Source organism: Takifugu flavidus, chromosome 8, assembly GCF_003711565.1.
Source record: "Takifugu flavidus isolate HTHZ2018 chromosome 8, ASM371156v2, whole genome shotgun sequence".
Classification (NCBI taxonomy): Eukaryota; Metazoa; Chordata; class Actinopteri; order Tetraodontiformes; family Tetraodontidae; genus Takifugu; species Takifugu flavidus.
This window is the reverse complement of record NC_079527.1, coordinates 13,377,637-13,395,896: the sequence shown is the minus strand read 5'-3', so window position 1 is coordinate 13,395,896 and position 18,260 is coordinate 13,377,637. Positions and strand designations below refer to the sequence as shown.

The following is an 18,260-nucleotide window of genomic DNA, read 5'->3' as shown; positions in this document are numbered from 1 at the left end:
ATTTTCTCCTTATGCATCCAGTCACAACACCTGTGGAAAGGTTCTATGTGCCCACTCTTAAAGAAATAAAAGGCTTCTGTATTCAGTATTCCAAGCTCATATTAGCTCATTATTTTGTCAAGGTTAAATATCTATTTGTCTCATTGATTGACATCTGTATTGCGCAATGTATCCCAATTCCAAGAGCAATTCTTCAGCTCACAACACGGAATTTTGAGGTGCAGTCACAAGAAAATGAGTAGAGTTAAGGTAAAAGGGAGATAAAGAGAGAGTCAAATGGAGACAGTCTCCGTAGGCAGGTAGGCAGCAGTTTCTGGCTACAGAGCAGTCATTTTCCATCTTTAGGGCCAAAGTGAAGAGCCTGGAGGCGCTGACGACACTCCTGCACTGCCAAGTCTGTGTCTAAGACAGTCTGAAATAAAGGCTTCTTATCACAAAAAATACAGCTTGTCTCCAACGATGCTGCTGATAACCTTGCACTCGTGCCGAACATCATCTCCCCTCAGGAAGCTGAGGGCAGGCAGGATCTATTGACAGAAATGTTTTCAGATTATTTTCTCATGACTAAATCGATACACAGATGGGCTCTATCTTCGGACTGGAGTTGGGGTGGAGGCACAGTGAAGGTCAAGCAGTTAGCCCTATTAAAAAGGTGGCCAGGCACATCATTTGGCAGCACTTCTGTACCTCCTCCTGCATGGCACAGACATAGCAACCTTGAGGAGTTGATTAGTGGTGGAGACGGCTCCCACGACTTCAGAGACCCTCGCCTCATAAAATCTCCGCATCAGAACACGGGATCCTCGGAGGGGGAACTGGAGGGAATTCAAGGCAGGAAAAAAAAAAAATCTTGCCTGCCTCATCTTTTACAGGACAAATTAAAACCACAGCGGAACAAGTCATAAAAAAGGAAATAATGAATTCAATTATACTTTTTAGTGTTTAGGAGCTACTGGTGAGATGTGCTGAGTGGGCAATGTGAGAGGCGTGCACAGCAGCGGGCACAGACTGATGACTATGTTGGTGGCGCTGCGCTTTGCTAAGGGCTGTGTGTGTGTGCTGACTGCATGTCTGCATGCCCCCAGGAGCAGTTTAGACCTCAACAGGGCCTTCATTAGCAAATGAATGACTCTTAATTGGTCTGGCAAATACACAGGATGCTTGTTGATTATAGGCAGTGTATTTTTTTCCAGCTATTGCTTGTACTGGCACAGGCGGACCAATACAGAAAGTCTACACACAGCAAGATCCAGCGGCAGGGCAGGGAGACGCACTTTAGTGCAGCCAATGCTGACAATAACTGTCATGTCATCAGAATGACAGACAATTCAAAGCTTTGCTGCGCCAGGTTCAAAAGCAGGGCTTCAGCTGTCAACAAAGGCCTGTGACATAGAATTCTGGGCCATATTGTGTCCTTTCTTTCCACACTCCTCTCCCTCCATGTCCCTCAACCTCCCACCACCTATTTTTCACTCTTTTTCAATCCACTCCAGCTCGTCCCCTGGCATTGCTAACACCTCAGCAGGGGGGGGAGAATCACAGACAAGAGTCCTGGTGTCCTAGATTCAGCAGTACTGGTGAGAGCACGGCACATACTGGGCTGTCGTTCTAGCTGCCACATTCTTTAAGATTGAAGAGTCTGAGCAGCCACATTTCTCACTTCAGCAGCAGGGCTGGGTGGCTGGAGATTGTTCCTGTATTACCCATTATCAATTCTATCATCGCGTCCTTTTAAGCTATGATCTACGAATGTAGAGTTAGAAACAAGCAGAAAAGGAAAACACACCAAAAAACAAACAAAATATAGATTTTTTCATTTAATGTAAATTTTACGAACCAATGAAGGGAGAAAAAAAGAATTGGGAGTTGGGATGGAAAGAAGTCAGAAAGAAAAATTGCAAATGATATCTGAGGAAAGTCATTGTCGTCTCTCTGCTTCCGTGCCCCTGGTCCCATTCAGCCACTGCCAGTCTGCCAATTACAGCCCTGATTAAAACCGACAAAGTGTCTCTAAATGAAGAAAGAGCTGTTGGAGGTCTAAACCGCTGAAGCCTGTCAATTACACCGCCAGAGGAAAGCGGTGAGGGAAGCGCAAGAGGGTATAGCAATGACACGCAAAGCAGGGGGCACGGATGAATATAAGATCGCTCATTTGATGCTCTATGACTCCCTATGGTCCTCCTGAAGGATAACCTATAATGTCTGAGGAGGAATTTGACGTCCGGATTAGCTGAGTTTTTACTGCATAAACTCACTTTGCTGGTGTGGTTGAGATTTTTGGCCTTGAAAATAACATATACCATTCTTTATAAAACGGGTTATGGACTCAGATGTCAGAACTAACATGGTGTCCTTTTTGTTACCGCTTGTGTGTTGTAAGTCATAGAAGGCCCTCGCTGATAAGCTCCACAGAAAAGCCCTCAATCCCAGATAAACCACCCATGGTGTACATGAGTTGCTAAAATATGATGGTATTCGTAAGGTCATAAATCTTGCTTTAGCGGGGAGGGGAGAGAGAGAAAAAGCCATAGTCTCTGCTGCATCGTTACAGCAGCATCCCCGCGGCCCATTCCACCTCCATTTAAGCTAAATGTCAACTTTTCAGCTCTTTTTTCCCCACCTTTTTGCTTCCCGTGGTTGCCATTTGTTTTAACACTGGGGAGGAAAGCAAGAAAATAAGTCAACGGGAAGAAAAGTGCAAAGCGTTTGTAGCCAGCTGTTTTCAATGTGTTCCGCCGATCGCCGAGCCCTCCATCGTGAGCGTGGGAGAAAATACCAGTGGACAATAAAGCTAGATCTAAAAATGGATCCTTGATTCATCTGAATGTGTGATCAAAGAGCCAATAATAGGAGTGATGAGGGTCGCTATGGGAGAGAACAACGTCTTGTACCTGAACACAGAGAACGCTCCCACGTTCAGCCACAACTGTCACAGCCTAATATGTACTTCATAAATGTTATTATTATTTAGGCATTAATCATCATTAAGGAGACTAATGATATTCCTTCAGTTTAATTAAACTGGAATGAGTTTTTCTGTACGCCACTGTGTCGAGTGAAACTACTGCGAGATGCTCCCGAAAGGTGCTAAATCATCTCCACCCAGATGGTCGTGGATGAAGAAATGAGTGGCGTGCAAATCCACGTGCTGCATGGAAAGGTTATGTTATTTTCCCTGAAACTTTCAGTTCTAATAGACAGCAGGAAGGAGGGATGTGCCTCAGCGTTGTCAACCGTGATGGGAAAAAAGCTAAAAAACAACGATACCACAATCTGAACAAGTGGAAAATTCAGCATTAAAAGAGACCTTTCTCTTAATTTATTCATGCATTCTGATGCTGCTGTTGCCGTCACCTTGTAAAGAGTGGTCTGCTGCTCTGCCGTGGGAGGGAAAGATTGTGATGGCGTTATGTGAAAAACAATGAACAGATGAGGAAGCCTTTGCATGCCTCATAAAACAGGGCTAGCGCTATAGAACAACCATTTTCTTCCAGCACATGGGGGGAAAAAAACACAGCTAGAGGACAGACAACAGGCTGAGGCGTTGGAGCCGGCGCATCGGCCATCTGATAACGTTAAATCCAACCACACAATGTCTTTCTCCCTCTTTCTTGCATTATGTCACTTACTGTCTTCTTTTTTCGAAATGAGAAAAGAAAACCTTGAGCGAGTAAGAGCAAAAAAATCAGAGCAGAAGAGTAACAACATGTTGGCAGAATCAAAGCATGCTGGGAGAGAAAAGTCAGAGCAAGAAATGGGAAATTTCCTTGTTTTTTTGACCAAGCCGAGACCCCGAGGGGCGTACATTAAACGCTCTGTGAGGCAGACCTCACCCTTTAATACTCCACCGCCTCATTCAGAGGGGATGCAGCCACTGTTAATATTTCATGTGCCAGCTAACTGAGTTAGAAGGTTTAAGCTCACAGGAAATTTCCAGTGCTCGTCCTCTGCTCAGGTATTTGCAATTTGGCCCCCGAAAACACTGGATCGTGTGTTTGTTGCTGGATTGTGTGCTGCATAGGCAACAATGCTCCATGTCTCCCTTTTGTGAGCAAAGATTAGATGCATTCAATGGTTATGCTGAGTGCTTGATGCAGTCATTCAGCGGATTAGTGATGGTAGCCTGTATCCTTGAACTGAGGAGGTGTAGTGCTGCAGAGATGGCTTATTTATCTCAGCACTGTGATCTACTTGTCCAGCACCATGGAGCACGTTTTAAATTCCATTTCTGTTACAGCGATAGTTTATCTCCCACAGGAGACGATTTGGGATTTGTGAACAAATGAGGGGGATTCACTTCAGACCAATGACGATAGTAGAAAGACCTGATTTCACTTCGTCTCCTCTGCAAAACAAGAATAAAGGTGTTTGTCTCCTCGAAGCAAATCACGAGCCTTTAATGGGCAATAGTAAGATGCTGTGTCAGACACCCACAAAAGGGTGTTGTCCCTCATTGGCATCTCGAGTCCTGGCACTGAGTTCGACAAAATAAAAAAAGTTGAAGCTGGGGGAGACTCTGAGGCACAAAAGGGACACAATGAATGCAGGACTCTGGTCTTGGCTACTGAACCACTTTGCTGACTGCAGCCCCTCGGTGCCAGAGCAGGAGGACAGTCCTTTGTGTTGCAGAAGACTTGTGCCACCAATTTCCCTGTTTCAGCAGTTCTTTACTGGGGACGGATCCCTAAAGGTGCTGCTTCCCCCTGGGCTCTCCCCCGTGATTGACACAAACCTTCTGTTCCAATGGAGCGGAGCAAATGCAGGACATCATCTGACCTATTTCTAATGACTCCGTCCACTTCTTAAAACACCCGCCCTCAAGAAAGGTGATGACAGGAGATACAGCAGCCAGCACATGAGATTCTTAGACGAGCAGATATACTTATGCTGAGAAAAGTAGAAAGGGGAAAACAAGGTCCTGAGACCGGCCTAGCGTGGAAGAAACTGATTTTTTTGGGGTCAGATGTCCTCCTGTGGGGAACAGCAGCACGAGAGACTGATCAAGGAACACATGCAGATTCAGGAGAACACCTGGAAGAGCAGATATCTCGCAACGCACCAGATCCAGCTGGCTAATTTCCCACTTCTGTGACAGGAGGCGGTGAGCTGAGGTACAACATTAAACAGGGAGGAGGTAAACTATTTTCAGTTCCCTGAAAAGTCTCATTAGACCACGCTCTGCCGGGTATACCGACATGGGACATGTGAAGGAGGGGGTGGGGGGGTCGGAGCCGGCCTGAAACAGCAGTGTTGGAAACCTCCCTGTCTGCAGAAGAGTAAAAACAGTTCATGACTATTCAGCAAGGCTCCTAATCTGCATGGCGTTTGGGGAGCGGCGGCCCCATCACACCCTGTCTGTCTGCACTTCCACATCCTGGCGACAAACACTCAAACATACTCAACGTAAATTCATTAACACTTACTTCTCCTCTCTCTCTCTCTCGCACAGCCTCAGTTTTCAGGACTCTTGGCACGAGGGAGCTGTACACACTGAATGGCAAATGACAAATTCTGTTCCACGGTCTCTGAGAGGGAAATATGGCTCTCCATTCTCGTGACACATTTGATATACAGCCATTGCAAATTAGCCATGAGGCTGCAAGTGTGGAATGAATTGATATTCCAATCATCTGCATGATATAACTGCACACAGCACAACGGCAAAGTCATCTGTGTCGCCTTGATTAGTGAAGTACACAAGTAGGAGAATACAATTGTCTGTTACACTGGGAGCGCGCTTGTTTCCAAGCAGAGGCCTGCGCCTAATAGAGGCAGCTGCCAATAAATTTGTACAAATATTCCAAGAGAAAGGGGAAGGCCGCTTCATCAGTTGGACGCGTTGATAAACAGTGGCGGTCTCTATTAGCGCTGACAGTGCTGTCAAGGACGCGCACGTCGGGCCCCGCTGAACAGCCAAAGGAGAGAATGCACAATAACCGCGGGACGGGAATTAGAAAGCAAAGGGAAAAGAGACAGAATCAAAGAAGAAGAACAAAGAAAGGAGACCAACTACTGAAAACAGGGGTTGTTCTCACAAAGGTCAGGCTGATTGTCTCTGCCCAAATATGCTGGCCTTTTCAAAATTAACTCGGCAAAGGCGATATTTTCCTCAGAGCCGGCATCATGAATCAAAGAAGCGTCTATAGTTCATCTCTGAACAGGAAGCCACATCCCTCCCCGTGTGCTCTTCTCTCCACTGACACCCCCCCCCCCCACCCACACAGCGCTGACATCTTCAGTAATTATGTAATTAACACCATGGCAGGCCTAATTTCAGAGATAGTACGTTATAATTGCATTCAGCCGTTCATTAGTTAGGCCAAACAGTTGATACTGTGTGTGCAGGTGTGGTGGGGGCCAAAGGCTACGCTTTTTTCAAAGTGCAATTGCAGTGTCAATGACTTGATTGGTTTTCGCTTGATATCGCTGACAGGACAGGTTTTTGCAATTTACCAATAATTACCCTCACCCCCTGATACAATAAAAAAAGTCACTGGTTTCTGCTAAGATAAACCAATCAGGGTGCACTTCTTCTGCTCTCTGCCTCCCGGTCTGCCTGTAGCTGTGAATAATGTCCACTGGGCTGTGTCAGCCTGAATTAAATATTACAGGAGGAGAGGAAAAAAAGAGGAAACAAATGTCACAGAGGAACAGGACATTATGTCGTCCACATACAAGCGTAGAGTATATGAACTGATACTAAAAGAGTAATTAACCAAATGATAAAAAGTTAATACCACTGACAATAAATAACAGTAATAAATTCTGCTGCTGAACGTGATGTATGATATCAGTCAGAGCAGCAGTGTGTCTGTCTGCTCTTTTTAATGGATTTTTTAACCAACAGCAGGAGGCAGTAATCTACATAAGCAGATCGCAGCGCACGCAGGAGTAATTCACACCAGGCACGTTACAAAACCACTATTCTGTTCCCAGTCTGGCACCTTGTAATGCAACACTTTCCCCTGATTAGTTGCTGGATGGTAACGGGCAGCGGCGATGTTAGTGTTTGGGCAGACAGGCAGCCTGATCAACACAACAGCAGATCTATCCCAGGCCCTGGGATCATTTCTTCAATTTGGCCTTCCTGGCACACCAAACCAAATGCTTAACTAGGCAGAATTGGAGCTGCCACTGGCTAGAGGTAGCAACGGGCTCCCCTTCAACGGCTCATTCATCAGCCCCAGCGCTACCACTGGGCCACCTGTTCTGACACCACGCAGGGACGGAGTCATTTGCATTCTGCTCCCACCATCCTTTTCTCCCTCTCTTCACCCCCCCCCCCCCCCCCCTTGTTCTTGTTCTCTGTTCTCTCAGGAACTTTAAAGTTCCTCAGTGGCAGCGCTGACAGATAATTGAATACAGGGGTTTGATTTAGTTGGAAATCAATTTGGGATGGGGCTTTTCATTCATTATGCTCCTTGGCTTTGGTACTATATCTAAAACCCCTCAAACTTTGGCAGCTCAAACATCATCAATTCAAAGTGAAACTGAACAGTCCTGAACTGGTTCGACAAGCGAGCGGGACGTGGGGGGGCTGGGAGGATGTGCTGGACGCTTCTCGAGGGGAGTCTGGCTCCTCTGTGCTCTTTGTCACCACCAGGTGCTGCTGTGAAATAAGGAGAGAGGTGGGGACGGGAGGCAGCCATGCACATAGCTTGACATTTTAGCCAGCTCCCTGCAGACACATTTGGCAAGTGTGTAGGTGGATGTGTGTGTGTGTGTGTGCCCTTATGTGTTACGATTTGCTTCCTAGCGTGTGTGCAAGTGCATTTGCATGACTGTTTCTGGTTGTTTATGTTTTCCCACAGTGACGGTTATGTTTGTCTTCATTATGTTCGTATTCATTAAAGCAACGTGGCGTTCTCGTGAAGAAGCTGGAAGGTGCTGCCTCCTTTCAGTATCTGCAGGTGAGCCCTAACTCAGAGGAACACACAAATGGATGTCACAGCCGCTAACTGGGACATTAGCAACTGAGATTACTGCAGGTCTTCCTCACTCTAAAGGCAATTCCATCTCTTTGGAGGCAAATGTAAGACCACCCCGACTCCCCAACTCACTTATCGTCTTGCGCGTTCAACTCAATTGTCATCTGACTGACTTGAGGCTGCATTAGATTGTTAAAGCCCCCGGATATGTTAATCTGTGACCAGCTCTGACCTCGGCAGACTGTTTGCAGGGTGTCAGAGCCCCTAATTCATCACAGACAGGCCATTAGCTAGCCATCCAGCCGCACAAACACACAAAGTACATGCGGAAAAGTTCTCAGGAAACAACAGAAATCCCCATTCCACCAATATCATTAGCTACTGGCTTTCAAACAGCTAAATTGGGACACTTACCCGACTTGTCCCATTTTTTTCTTTGCGCAACAGCCGAGACGTTGATGAATGGTGCAAAGAAAGCGTCAGCAGCCGAACATGGGGAAAATAGGGTTAAGGACATACCCTAGCCAGAGACTTCAACATGACGGACTCGTGTAGGAGCAGAGATTATAGCAAATCTTAGCTCTGGAGAAATGTCACACTTCCTTAGGCAAAGCTTGCCAAAGCCACACAGTTTTTGCAAGCACCGTTACGTCGTGGCTCTCTTCAAAGCACTAGTGAATGAAGGACAGGATATGGAAATTGAGCATTTTCAAGCCATTTTAAAGATGGGGAAGGGCTGCCGCGTGAGGTCATCGGTTGTGAACGGCCTCATATATCTAGATGCCAAGTGAGATGGAACAGTAATTACTCCTATGCATCTCTGTGCAGACACAGCCACTATCTTGTAAGCGCCAATGATTGACAGCCTCAATAAAAGACTCGCACCGCGCCCCCTGCCCCTCGCCTACAGGCCCCCGCAACGAATGGTCAAACTCATCGTCTGGCACCCTCAGGCAGGGCACGGGTGACGCCCCCTCTGATAATCCTGCCCATCACATCCATCATCCTACCCCCTCACCCTGTGAGAGGGCACAACCAAGGGAATCTAATCAGGCAGTCTAATTGAGGAGCAGGGGTAGCCAATACCCAAACTGGAAAGCTGGCTTTGCCTGGCCAGGCTCAGGGGACGTCAATAACACTCAGCGGGTGTCGATTCATCAGACCTCCTTAATGTCATTAGCCCTGAGAGGATCGCTTCACCCCTCTCTCCTCTGGTGCTCCCTCTCCCATCTATTCATCTCCTCCCTCATTCCTCAAACTTTCTCTCCCTCACTTCATGTTGCCTCCTCTCTTCCACGTGTCCCTACATCTATCCGTCTCCCACTCTCATTACCCTCACCCCCACTAATCTTTCCACAGGCAATAATATGTTCACCTTGCATAACAAGTTCAGGACTCGCCTAAAGAATCAGTGTGTCTCTTTTTGGGAAATTGGCGTACGCCCTCGGTGGCAAGAATGTAAAGTCCGCCACTCATCTCGTCTCAGTCCTCCTCCCGTCTTCTTTCCCAAACACCTGCCCTCCCTCTCTGCCCCAATATGTTCTACCTCTAAATTCCAACAACATGTGGTGTTTATTCCAGCTGTTTATTAAATGATGCCAGAGTTTCCTAGGAGGTGGTGATGCAGTCAATGACTCTACAATTACCTGGGTAATTATGCAAAAAAGGCGAGTGCTGAAGGAGAGAGCTGACAGGGACCTTGGCAGAGGTGGACTAGCTGTGATGTTCAGGCTCCGAATGGAAAAAAGGAGATTTGGATTCCGGAGAGCATGCAACTGTAAAAAGGAATGTGAGCCTCCTCGGGATCCAGAAACTTACACTTATCCACAAGCGAACACAAATTCGAGCGCTCGTTTCTTCCCCGGGCGTCACCATCCTTCCGTCTATGCGAGCGCTCGAGCCTGCTGTTTTTGTTTTGGACAATAACTCCAGAATGGTTGTGCTTTTCAGGCGGCACGCTGCCTTTCCCTCTGTGACAATTAGGTCAGAGGCAATAAAAACAGGAGGGATGGAGGCAGGTAAATATAACAAGATAAATCAAAAATGTATATAAAAGTAAGGAGTTGAGAAAAAAAGGAAAAAAAGTTTTTTTTGTGTACTATTCCAGCTAAATTAGTCCCTCCAGTGATTTACAAGGATGTGATGGGCGTCGACCAGTCAAGGGGGCTTTCGCCAGTCATAGCAGCCCCTCATGCTAACTGCTAACTGCTAGGCCATATGTCACCCGAGTCGTTCCATGCGTGCGGCTGTGAATATGCAGAGATGCACAAAGACTATTGTGGTGGACCAAAAACTGCTGAGCAGGTTTCCACAAGACAACACATCAGTCCAAATCAGCAACGGAAGCAGAGGCTGCTGCACGTCAACCTGCTGCAAGTGCTGACGCCACCCAACGTTTGGTGCATTTTGTTATTTCCCTTTTTAGCATAATGTAATGACAGAGTTTGGGCTCTGCAAGTATATTGCTCTTTTGCAAGTCTTCGGTAAGGTTACCTTTTTTATGTTTTTTGCAACCCCCTTCACTCCCATTAATCACCAGTGCTGCTCTGCAATCATCCAAGTGGACTCTTTAACACAGCAAGCGTGTCAGACGGGGCTGACAAGCATGTATCAGGCTAAATTGAACCACACAGTAGCTGTTCTGAAACAAAAAGTGTCAGATGGAAGAAGAAGAGGGCTTAGCAAACTGCCTGCCATGGGAGCTTTATGCACTTGGATTGGATATATTTGCACTGGCAGGGTGAATAGTAAATTGCTTAGTGTCAGCTCATCACTTAAGGAGGATTGTTGGTGGGTATAATGCTACCCAGCACATGGATACTCCAAATGGTCTCAAGCCAGCAACCCCTCTTAACTCTCTCCAAGTGTCCCGATGTGATGCTGTGTCCTGTCTGCGGACACTAAGCTTTCAGTTGTGGCTCTCTGAACTCATCACTTTGGCTCATATTAGTCTCTGTGTTGCAGATTTATATATAAATCCCCCATCAAAATGGGGGTGAACTGACCAGCCACAGCAGGCACGACTACATTGGAGAGGCAGACACAGTTTTAAGGGAAAACACGGTAGAAAATAGGTGGTTTCGCAACCCCCCGACTGAAAAGGGATGTTTAGAAATGGCAGCCATGTTGCTTTAATTGTCTGCTTGTCCACCTTTCTGTCCGCCTAAGGAAGGGACAGAATTGGATTTTCACCTGACCATTCTGTTCTAGTAACGACGGGCACCAGGGAATTACCTCACAGCTCCGTATCTGGAAATCTGTGGGATTAAGCTCCATTAAACATCGAGCGTCGCTGAGTTTTATCTTGGGATTTCACTCGGAGACGGAGCAGAGCACATGACGAGGAGGGAAAAATAGCAACGGAACGTCCTTCACCTTTATCGACCAAATCGTATATAAAAAGGAGGAGGGTTGAGAAAAATTGCCTGCCTGTTCGGGATAATTGTGGAGAGGAGAGCTTGTCCAGCTGACGTTCATGTGTTTAGCATGCAGAAATATGCCAACAGGTTTTCCCAACATTGACCGCTAACTCTGCTGCAGCTCCGAGCACACACGGACCCACAGGCTTCCCAGAAAAACACTCCTTTCCCAGAGGTACACCAGCCGTTTGATGAGGAATGACCACTGCTTTGCACACACACAACACACAACTGCGCATGCATGCGCACAAAAACCCTCACACACACAACGCTGCCTCGGCTCACACCAAGAAAATTTAACCTGCGCTTCACACAATATATTAAGTGTAGTGTGAAAGAAAGTCAGGGGGGTCCGATGATGAACACCTCCTGTGTCCTCCCTTCATCCTCTTTCTCTCTCTCCTCTGGGCTGTTATTGATCTGATCTCCTTCTCTCTCAACTGGAGCCATGATTCATGTTGTTCTGACCGGCCCTCACTCACCACACACAGACACAGCTCAGTCATGCTCGCCGCTATCTATCTGTCCATCTGTCTCTGTCTGCTCCCCCGCTCTGCCCTCAGGCAGGTCAACCTGCTGACTACAAAGGGCCTGTGTGCCGTCGTTATCATCAATACTGTGATTTTTGCTATCAGTATTGGAGTTCTTCCTGAGTTGCTTAAAAAAAGGTATATTTGACTACCAGTAGAGTTATATTATAGAGTTATTACACAGATAACAGCTAGCAGAAAGCTTATATAGCTCTACCGACTCTTCTAGCATTCAAATAAATGCTTAAATCATATTTTAAAAGGGTTCAATCTATGCACGGCTGCCTTAAAAGAAAGAATTTGTCCTTCTGCGTTCATGTGGGCTATTTTACGTCTCAAATAGATAAAATGTTCCATGTTTATGCAGGCTTAATCTGTCAGAGATTCAGTCCAAAAGGAGAAAAAAAAGAGAGACGTCAGAGCGAGCGAGGCAGAGAGATGTGTATAGATACAGCGCGCTCGCAGCAGCACATAAAAGCCCAGCTCCAACCAAGGCCTCTGCTCCAATGTGTTGAAATTAATTGAGTGAAAAAAATCTGCTGTTTAAGGTTGAAGTGGGTTATGGGAGGCAGTGTAACAATTGTTTTCTGTTTGCCAGAGGCTATATATCGTTCATTCCGGCTTGCTCTCTTCTCCATGCTCAACACTTGCCTCTCTCTCCATCTCCGCCCTCCCTCCTCTCACCATCCATCCACCTTCTAAGCCTCTCTTGCTGCCTTCCTCCTTCACCAGGACTTTATTTTCTAAAGTCTACTTGATTCATTTTAGCTCTTCCATTTTCATTGATCACATAAAAGATTTGCTGTTTTGCTTTTCTTTTTCTTTAAAAAAATAAAATGGCCCTATTTATGGAACTAGGTTTTGATCTATCTGCCGACGAGGAAGTTTCCAGTGGAAACGTCCCAACGTGCATCCAACATATCCTTTTTTCCCCCTCAGGATTGTCTTCAGTGAAGCTAAATAAATGGGCTTACTTATCACAGCTCATGTACATAAACATGCAGATAAATCAGAGCATCGTCGACCAACAGGCATCATTATTGTGCCTCAGCGACATAAACAGGGGACCTGGTTAGAGAAGCAGGTTAGGACCCCCGTGGGCTTAGACAAATGACTCCTTCACTCCGCTCATTTGAATGCACAATTGATGTTCTTGGCTTTTCAGCAACTTCTATTAAAAAATGTCTAAATAATGCAGCGATAGTCATCGGAAACCAAGGACAGGGGACGCAGAAGAGAACATTTCAATCGTGTGAGTAGAATAAGGACAAATGTGCTTCCTGGAATGGGAAACGACAGAAAGTTATGGCTGCGTAATCTCACAAGACCCGACCGATAATGAAGACAATTCCTGGACTCTTATTTCCTTTTGTTGCCCAAAGCAGGTGTGCAAACCCCGTTTCCGGAGTTAAAGCACCTATTTACCGGCCTTTCATGTAAAATTTCTAAATCTCCAACATCACTCTGAGGGAGACGGGCTTGCTCGACAGCCGTAATTCGACACAAACACTTAACCATTCTCTTTGAACTCTGCAGCAGCGCTCATTACTGCACCTTTGAAGAGTGGATGTTGGAAATGTTACATTTTGATTTTGCACTTATTAAACGTAACACAGCAGCAAATTACAGCCAAACCTCCGTGTTGGTGGTAAATAATACATAGGCCCTCCACGCTAGCCGGCAGAATAAACAGCCAAGCAAAACGTAACAGATGAGAAAGACGCCTGAGTATAACAAGTTCATCCTGCAAACGTCAATACAGACAGATTTTTGCACATGGAGCAGAAATCTTGTGGAACGCTGGAGCCAGCTCTCTGCATTTTGGGGTAAACAGCTAATAGCACACTTTCTCCTCAAAGCCCCGCGCCGCCGTGTTCGCTACCTGAAACGACGACGCTGTGCTGCCTTTGAAAACCACATTAGAAGAAGAAGAAGGAGAAGAAGCAGAAATGTTCCAGAGCAAACAGGGGGAAGGAGAGCCGGTGCTGACGAACAATACTGCTGCTACCAGAGTCTTCGTGGCCTCATATTTAAGACCATACGATTAAAAGAAGAGCGGAGGTTAAAGCAACTGGACTGGGGAAGGAGGCAGATTCAGAGATTCAATAATGGGAATATCCTGGAGAAACGTCCAGAGAATTTGGAACAATCTATAAATGTATTTTCCAGGTTTTCTGTGGAAAGAAACACGCATTGATTCTTCTGGTCTGACCCCTCGGTGGCGGCCTGGAGAGGGAGACGGTGCAGGAATCAGTGAATCAGCCAAAAGAGGATCATTAAACAGAGGTTTTAAAAGAACCGGCGCCCTGTCAGAGGGGAGGCGAGAATAAGACTGACGCCGTAACTACCTGCTTCACTTTGAACTCCAATAATTCAGGAGAATCAAATGAATTCAATAGCGGTTTGATGTCGACACCAGAGCGGGCCTTTCAGCACAAAACGCTGCACACTCAATCACTTGCTGGTGTTTTCTAAGTAGTATGAATCTCTAAACAGCCTGGCGTGGAAGAAAAAAAACAAAAAGCCCCACAGAAGGCAGGAGCCTCAGTCAACCTCACTCATTAACATAAAATCCCAGGACCTGTGCTGCCAGGGAATTTCTGTTTCCCTCTCAAGACCAAACAAAAGAAGGCAAAGGAACCAGTGTCTCTGAAGAACGCGTCCTCAAAGGATGAAACGAGGCATCTGGCTTTGAGTTATCTCATCTACTGCGCACCATTAGTCTTCTGCGTAGTGGCTCTTTTGTCTCCGTAAAACACAAAACAGTTGCAATAATTCTACCTGCAATCATCATGAATTCCCGTTTAAATCGGGAACGCCTCGGCCATGTGCGATACCTGCGTCCCCCGGTGCACAAAGTCAGACCCCATCTCACAGACATCGCCCCTCTGAACTCCGGGGGGTGGAAACGACGACGGGGCCTGAGAGGACGAGGCTAACAGCTTAACGGCAGCAGTTGGGAGAAGTAAGAACGGAAAACTAATTACTGCGGTCTTAAAGGAAAACTGTTGCTAGAGTGGATGCACCCTACACGGGAGGGGAAGGCGTTCATGGGGAAGGCTTTGGTTCAGTCCCTAATAACAACATAACAACCTCCATTAAGCCATTATGCTGGGATGAGGATCACTGCTTTAATCTACCACGCTGGATCAAAAGATAAGAAAACGACGAACTGGAATGGAAATGTTCCGCTTTGGTTTATTTCATGTGCAAACAGCATCCGAGGCTTCTAACACTCCACTGTATACTTTTACATAACCCAGTGTTAAATAAATCACAATAAAAATAGTGGCTATTCCTTGTAATAACTTGAACATGTCAAAAGAGTCGCACACTTTCCCTGCCTTTGCAATGACTTTTGACTTTTTTACTGTGTGAAAGTTACGAGTGAGAACTGCGATAACAGCGTCTTGGTATATGACACACATATTAGTTTTGCCTCCTCCACATCAAGTCATCCAAAAAAAAGGAAGAACTAGCTCTGTAGGCTCCAAGGCAAGGGAAAAAAATCAGAATAGCAGAGCAGACACCAGGAAAAAGGAGACGACATTGGAAACTGGAATCGATTTACCGTCTTTATAGCGCAGGCAACTTACTGTTGTTTAAAAGACAGAGTTTAGGTTGAAATAAAAATGGAAAACACAAACTTTTGTGCTGTGGGCAATCAGATGTTAATTTCACAGCTGACTTGGCGTCGGGACATGTGCAACAGCGAATATGGGGTCACTCCCTCTGAAACTGTGCTTCGTTTCCTGCCCGCTCACATTTGATATGTTATCCAGCTAGCTTGATAACGCAGTTTTCAGTAAAACCACGCAGACGATCGTGAAATTGTACATTTCACAATGCTTTAACCAACAAATAACAATAGCTAAACAGGAGGGGGAGGGGCCTAATCATGGAGAAATCATGTATATTAAGTTAATCCTGTAAATGTGAGCATAACTAGCTGTAAAAAGAGGAGTTCACTGTTGAAGGTCATGTGATATTGAAAGCCAATGCAGTGTAGCATCCAGCACACATCTACTAGCATCCACTCCATTACAACATTAGCAACTAATGTTTTGACATTTGTCTTCATTATTATCAATGAACAGAGGCGATTGAGCCACCAGCATGCTCCATTACCTTCTTTCATTGCACAGTTGCACAGTTGAAATCACACATTAGGGTGGATCCAACATAAAATGACAAGTTACCAGAGCTAAGGACACTCTGGCTGATTATTTAGATGGCAGAGGGTGAGAGGGTTGGGTGAAGGGATGAGAGGGTGGAGTGGAGGCAGGAATGGGACTTGGAAAATGAGTTGAGAACTGTATTGGCATTTAAGTGTTGGGAGCATGGGGCTACGAGGAGCACCTTAAGAAGAAAAGCTCATTTCAATCGGTATAATTAGCCTGTGGTAATGAAATAAGTCAGAGTCGCTGCCACCTTCACTTAAGAGAAAATCGATCTACATTTGAGGGAGTTTATTAAAGCTTAGGGATAATGGGAGTAAGGTATAGAAAAGGTAAAGGACTGGAGGAGATGGGGGATGAGTCGACATTAATGGCTAATCAGATGAGAAGAGGTGATAACACTGGGGAAGAATCTTGACAAGAAGCAGAGTGGGGATCAGTTGGAGTTTGTCAAAGCAAATATGCTGGAGGTGCTGCTATTTTACAGCACAAAGCCAGGGGATGCTATGAGCACGGCGCTAACTGCGGCCTGGCTTAAGATGACATCACCATGCAGGAGCGAGCCGGCTCAAGCCCAGTTTAACAGAAGATTCTGATGGACTGGACGTCCCTGGACGTCCACGCCGAGGTTGCAGGATCGCGCTCGAACTCCGCTTGATGCCAGTGGATGACGAACAACTTGAGCTGGGTAAGAACACGGTTTGGTGAGATAATCACTGATGGACATGTCTCCTTAGGCACCCCAAATGCATGCTGGTTACTGTGGGTGCTTCTTGCTCATTTATCCAGCCGTCTGGCCGGCTCACCTGGAGTGATGTGGGAGACGTCAGGAAGGCAGGCTGCTATTTCACGGCCTGTTAAGCGCTAATGCCGCAACATGCCCTGCGCTTCAATTTTAAGGGAACGGGGAGCACTGCCGTCCAACTCAAGGTTCTGTCTGTCTACGCTGTGGAAGACTGGGGGGTCACAGTAAGGAACGAGAGGGGGGAAAGAATTAAAAAAAAGATAAATTGTGTAAAAGGAGGTGGTGGATTGCTACATGGGCTGCTGAGCCAGCACACAGGCAGCATCGTGCTCACTGACACCTACTCTCACCACGCTAGGCTGCCTTTCCCAGGCCCCAAATGGATCCTCAGTCCTGGACCTCCAGCTCCTCCCTTGCCTGACGTAGCCACGACTCCTTTCATGTCCCTTTCTGAACGCTAAATTTGGCCCGTGTAATGACCACATGACCCCGATTAAGCCCCAGATAGCTGGGGATTCAAAAGAGTTTCACCCTTTACACACTGAAGTAAGGACGTAAATACTTAAAACAGCTATCTAATGTTGTAAATATCTATTGCTCCAGCAGGGGTTGAGATCCGCCTTCACTCCCCCCGCAGTGTACAGGCCAGCTAACAGTATTTGCATGTGCTAACAGCGAACATGAGTGGGGCTGGCAGGTCAGTGCTCCCATCATATACTGGTAACAACCATGATGGATCACTTCTGTCTGAACTAGCTGTCACCGATGATGTGTGAGGTGGAAAGGATGTGACTTAGGTCTCCCAAGACTGTAAAACGTGAATGCGCACACAAAAGCTCACATCGCACAACACGGTCCCTGTGGGATAATAAAGCGCGGACGATGCCTGTGCTTTATTTTTATATTTAACAAGTGTTAAACTGTAGTTATTGTGTCAGTTCCCCTGTGGTTCCGCAGCCCTGACCCAGCCCTCACTGTTTTCTCTCTCTTCACTAAGCTCATACTCACACCTAGCACGAACTCTTCTTCCAGTACAGCAATTAGCTCATTAGCCATAACATATGGAAAAATGGCAGCATGGCTAGTCTCACTTTGTTGTAGAATGGAGGGACAGTGGGACTTGATGATATAATCAACAGTAGATAGTTGTGGGGACATTTTCAAGCTAATTATCACATAGGACATCCCATTTAGGACCGATATTAGGGAACAGCTGGCCTAGTTAATAGCTGTACAACTGTGGCGGAAAGGAGCCATTATCATAAGCCAGTGTTCCCGGCTTCCCTTTGGACGTACACATCGAGGACGAAACGACGGCAAAGGTAACCGGTTGTCCTATTTCCTTCTAATTTGGTGTCATTTAAGCTGAGAAGAGTTTCAGGAAGAAAAGTAAAAGATGGGTTAGGCTGCTCCCACCAGGTCACCGGACCACTGCAGCACCAGAACCCCAATGTGTTGGC

At 46.3% G+C, this 18,260-nt stretch overlaps 1 protein-coding gene across 1 annotated transcript in view; it reads right to left on the bottom strand.

The window, feature by feature from the left end:
- The window catches only part of camta1a (calmodulin binding transcription activator 1a), a 223,643-nt gene that overhangs the window by 78,078 nt on the left and 127,305 nt on the right, over positions 1-18,260 (bottom strand).